Raw genomic sequence first — 6,000 nt, 5'->3', positions numbered from 1 at the left:
GTCAATATTTTTGTAAAATTGAGAGTGACTGTACTTGAAGGTTTATCATTGTTGCGTAGATTCATGAAATGAATTTTAATGATTATCAATAGTTAGAGGGATGTCTCTTGTTGGAATTGGTAAGCAATATTAAGGCCCCTGATTTTAAGTACATGAGAAGCAGAAATAAATTGTGAAACTTGCGGCTATGACAGATATGTTGACTTTACAGTGAAATTGAAGGTTACAAACGGGAGGTTATATAACATGAAATGTAGGTGGATGGGATATTATATGCCTACCGGGGTATTTAGTATTTACTGGGTATGAGGACAATAGCAAGTTTATTGTCCCCAAAGACAGCAACTATTTAATGAAGCAAAGCCAAGGGAAATAGTTGCTGTGGAGTGGGACAATAAACTTGCTATTGTCCGAATAGTCAGTTAATTGGTATTTCATTATACAGAAGAAAACTTTATTTGTCAGCGATGCACAATTTCTTGATGATAAACAAATTAGAGTTAAATCAAACTTTGTATTTAATGATGCGATCTTATTAGGTCAGAGGTGTTCCGAGTTTAAGGTGATATGGGACACTTCCATGTTGTGACGTATTGTTTATCGAAATAAACAATAAAATAAAGTGTAATTATATAAGTACATGTAGTTTCTTTTCAAAAATGGTCACATAACTCCTTAGCACAGTGGGTTAGAGGGTTACTAGGAACCTGTAAGTCATGAGTTCGAATCCCGCTGGGGTTTTTACAATTTTTACCTTTTCAAATATTTTTAAAAGCTATTTTTTGGTTAAATATTGTAAATATTGATGACTATTCACCATGGGCAGATAGCATGGATACTATTTTAAATTAGATAAAAAGGCATGTTTATGCGGGCGCCTTCTAGTGATCAATTTGTCCGTCTGTCCATCCGAGATGGCTTGACAGGAGCATAGCTTCTCTCCCCTTGGCCCAATCTGGCTCATACCTCATCCACAGGGTTCCTTTGGTTGAAGGATGTGCAGTGACCTTGAACCATGTTTTTAGGTATAAGGTTAAGGTCATAGCAGAATTATATATATAAAATCCTTGTCTGGGGCATATCTTTTTTCCCTTTGGTCCAATCTGGCTAATACTCACAGAGTGTCTCTATGGTTAAACGATGTGCAGTGACCTTGCATGAAATTTCTAGGTAAAGGGTGAAGATCATATCGGATCATGCAAAAATCCTTTTTTGAGAGCATATATAATTTCTACTAACCCTTATTTGGCTCAGACTTCACATAAGCAGAGCGTTTGAGTAAAGGGTGAAAGGGTGTGTAGTGACCTTGAACCTATTTTCAGTGAAAAGAAACTGTGAAGGTCATAGCAGAATTATATTTTTAAAAATCCTTGTCCGGAGTATATCTTCTCTCCCTTTGCTCCATTCAGCCTCATACTTCACCCACATGATGCCTTTGATCAAAATATATGCAATGACCTCGAATGATATTTGTAGATGAAGAGTCAAGGTCATATCAGATCACACAAAAATCCATATTTTAAGAGCATAGATATACTCTCCTTTTAGCCCCAATTTGGCTAATATTTTACCTTTACAGAGTTTATTGGTTAATGGCGTGCAGTGACCTTGAACCAAGTCTGTCAATGTGAAGGCAGGGCTCGACATTAACGCTTGTCCGCTTGTCCGGTACCAGTTAAAAAAATATGCGGACAAGTGAATATTGCTGGCCACTTGTCCGACTGGACAAGTGCATTTTTTATAGTAAGAAGTCTCCAACATTTAAAAAAGAAAAGAAAGTTTTGTGATAAGTTTATCTGTAGTCTCGTTATAAGTTTATCGATTAGTTATTTTGAATTTCGATCCCGACATCAAATTGCAATGCAATTGAGTTACTCTTGATCGGGATTGAAGTTCACTAATTTCAAACAACTTTCAAGGTGTGGATCTTAGTTCTTACAAAGTACCAAACACATATGTTAAGAAAAAGAAAGGAAGAAAAGGTAGCAAAGATAAAGGATTATGGAAAGAAATGTAACTTATTTTAGGTTTCATTCATCATTGATAGACTATGATGGCATTCCATGTTTAGTTTAAAAAACAGCTGAGAAATCAATATAACAGTTACATGTATTTTTAAACCTGATGCTAAATTTAAGATGTCTTGTAATTTGCCATGACAAAGCTACAGCTGACAAATCATGTTTAATGTTATATAGAACAAATACATGTACATAATTATAGGAAAGACACTTTAAGTTTCCATTTAAAAAGTCAGGTTATTAATTATAGCTAGAGTATTAATCAATAAATGATTTTATTTTAGTGATAGAGTACTGTAGTTCTCAAGTTGACAATATTTGATCTTTAATATTGAAAATTTTTCGGACAAGTGAAGTTGAAGTTCGGACAAGTAAATGTTTTGGTCACTTGTCCGAATGGACAAGTAGGAAAAAAAGTTAATGTAGAGCCCTGGAAGGTCATAGCAGATCTTTTTAAAATTAGTTTTAGACAGTAGATTATTTTCCAAATATGCTTAATCTTGGTCAGATTGAACAAAAATGCATGTATGTTAGGAGGAATGAAATTGAATTAAAAGTTCTATGCCAGCTGGAAAAATTTCAAGTTATAGCTCAAGGTCAAAGCAGAATTCTCTGAAATTACATAAGCGGGGCCCTTTGAAATGTTCACCATTTCAATGTTGTCTGGTTCATAGTAATTTTACATAGAAAATATTCACAGAGGTACAGTAAAGTAAACTTAACATCGATAAGTTTCTGACAATTAATGACGCAACGAGCACACAGTACGAAAGGTCAACCCTTTGAAAAGAAGTGAAGAGAAAAAGTTGCTCAGAATTATGTTTTAAACAAAATTGATTTTTTACGTAAATTTTAATTTTGCATTCCGGGTTAAGAAAAAAGATGTTAGTTCAAGGTAAAGTAAACTTGTACCTAAAATGAAGTCAAATTTGTTAAGTCGTACTTAAACACATTGGTTTTTTTTTGTTAAGTCGTTCTTGAAATGGTTAAGGGTTTTTGGTTAAGTCGTACTTAAAAACATTCGGATTATGTTAAGTTGTACCAAGAATCATTCGATTTTTTTTATCTTTTTGTACTTAGGTTTCTTTGTTACTAGATAAAGAACTCTGCTTCTTAGACGTACTTCTAGCGTTGCTTTCGACATTAGCGGAAAACCCACTCGTTGCTTTGCAACGAGCTTTGCTCTAGTTATTTTTTTTTTTTCCCGCAAATTTTGTGCACGAGATTTCTCGAACATTTTTTGTCTGATTGCTATGAAACTTTCAGGGTATGTAGATGATATTATTATCTCTAGACGTTTTTTTCAAATTTTTAAAATTCACTTCCGGTTCTGAGTTATTCCCCTTTAATTGAAAATTGGGGGGTCTTTTGTCCAGAGTTGATCTCGGGAACTACAGATGATAGATGCATGAAATTTGGCGAAATTGTCGGTAACATTTCATAATTTTGCTGGCATGAAAATTTTGGTAATTTCTTTGTTAGTTTTTGAGCTATTTGTCGCCAAAGTTTAAGATTTTTTCGGGGCTGAAATTTTGTTGCTTTTTGTATTATAACCTTTAAACTAAAAATATTTTGTTAATACATATAGAACAAAAGTTGTTTAGAATAACGAGAGCTTTCATTTAAAATTAAGAAAAAAGGGCTGGCCCCTATAATTAGGGGTCAGCAGCTCATACACGTATTTTTCTGATAGCAAAAATCGTTATCATTTTATGAAAAAAAATTAATTTAGTTATTGTTAATATATTAAATAATGTCATTTGGTATCAAATTAAACAAGTTCTGTCCTATATTTTTTTTTCAAATTTCATAAAACAAATATGTGAGAATCGTACATGAACGAGTTAATATGTCTACATAGACACACAAGCGAACAAATGCCACATTAAGGCCCAGGCATTTACTGCATTACGTTGTGTTGCGTCTTAGATAAATTGTTGTGATTCAATTTCATTTTTTTCATCTATATCATTTATGAATTCAATGAACACACATTATTTAAACGTTCTATGTGCAACTATTTGTCGGGGCGCCCCTGTTTGTGACCCCCGCGCGCGCGCGCCGAATGTAAACAGTAATGAACGGCATTGTAGAAAAGAGAGAGCCGTAATGCAGAAGAGAAGTTGTGTATTCTTTCGGTGTACACATGCATTTTCAATTTGCTGTGAAACATATGAACATGCACAGGGAACAATACTACATATTTGTTTAAGGAGGATATTTTTCTCGTGTGAATCGTTTACGAGGAAATTCTGACAGCCACACTTCTGTCGACGATCAGCCGTTGATAAGCTACGAGTAATAAAGGAGAAAAGATGGACATTAAAGTGTGTGATTTATGTGGATGTTACTGAAGAAGGTGAGGCTTTTACTCCTTTTAAAGTTTCTTGTTAACTGGTTAAAATTTAGTATATAGTATAGATGTACATGTAAGTACGTGCACACTGTTATACAGATGTTTTTGTTATGGTGTGGGTGTTTGTTTACTAACGTGTAATTTTTACATGTTTCATGGGTGTTTAGACTCGCTCGAGGTTCATGGGGGACTGGAAAGGGTAACTGAATTTATCTATTAAAAAAAATAACAGATTGTGAATTTTCAACTCAAAATTCAAAGCAGGGTCTAATTAGAAACATATCATATATTCTTGTGCAGAGGACTCCAAATGTAGTCATGAATACCCTGTAGACATAACTTCAAGTAAATAAAATTGTATACTTCAGACTTCAGAGTTAAAACATGACTTTAATATCTTTATGATGCCGATCATTGTATCATTAAAGAGGTATAGCAGACCAACGGGTACCCGGTACATGTACTTGTACATGTAGGTTACAAGTTAGAACTATGCCTACCATTCTACCAGTTCACATAATTTTTCTTGTTTAGCAGTTATGATGTGTACTTAAATTCAATCTAATTAAAATTAGATGTTTGATCCGCTCGCTTACTCGCTTTTTGTGTAGCGAGTAAGCGAGCGGATCAAACATCTAATTTTAATTAGATTGACTTAAATTGTCCTTGTTAATGTTTTAAATGTAATTTTTTATTCTCTTTTTTTAATCTGACTACTGGCAGTACTGGTGTGCGAGCAGTTCTCGCCGAGGACCATTTCTCGCTGGTGCACTGTTACATCATATTTTCGTATATAGTTTTATGTGTTGATAAAATGACGTAACAATGCACTGGTGAGAAATGGTACTCGGCGAGAACTGATCGCACGCCAATATTGATTAATTTCAGACAAAAACTGAAGGTTGCGAGTGTTATTTTTAATTGAACAACATTGTTTAAAATAATTCTTTATATATGTGACGATCAGACCGGTTTGAATACCAGTGCCAGATAGCTCAGTTGGTAGAGCACCTGACTAGAGATTCATGGGGCCCATGCAGGTTCAAATCCCTTCATTATTTCTCCCATCCTGTTACAATATTGGTGTTGTGACCAACCCCTGGAACTAACAGGTTAACTCGATCCTGCCAGGGATGATCTTCGAGGGTGAAGATCATTTAAGGGGGAGGAATGTGACGGTCAGACTGGTTTGAATACCGGTGCCAGATACATGTAGCTCAGTTGGTAGAGCACTTGACTAGAGATTCAGAGGGCCAGGTTCGAATCCCACTTTGTTCTGTCGTTATTTCTCCCATCTTTTACATATACATGTATATCAGATATATGACAGATGATTAAGGTCATCACATGTTTTGCAAGATGCAATAAGTGTTAAAAACCTTTACTTTACAACACAATACATTTAAGTGAATATTTATGTTTCTTGTTATTATTTGGTGTGGTTTTCTTGACAGTGTCGCATAAACAATTTACCCGCTCCTAAAACACAAACTTTCTTTTTGTGGATTCAGCTTACCGCTGATTGGCTGCTGTTGCAGCAGACAAATAAGATATGCATGCACAAAACACAATGAACTTATCAGAGAATGAGTTGAGTTTATTTAAACTGTTGGAATTTGGTTT

The sequence above is a fragment of the Magallana gigas genome, chromosome 4 (genome assembly GCF_963853765.1).
Source record: "Magallana gigas chromosome 4, xbMagGiga1.1, whole genome shotgun sequence".
In the NCBI taxonomy this organism is placed as follows: domain Eukaryota; kingdom Metazoa; phylum Mollusca; class Bivalvia; order Ostreida; family Ostreidae; genus Magallana; species Magallana gigas.
The sequence above is the reverse complement of the archived record's forward strand: the minus strand, read 5'-3'. Positions refer to the sequence as shown.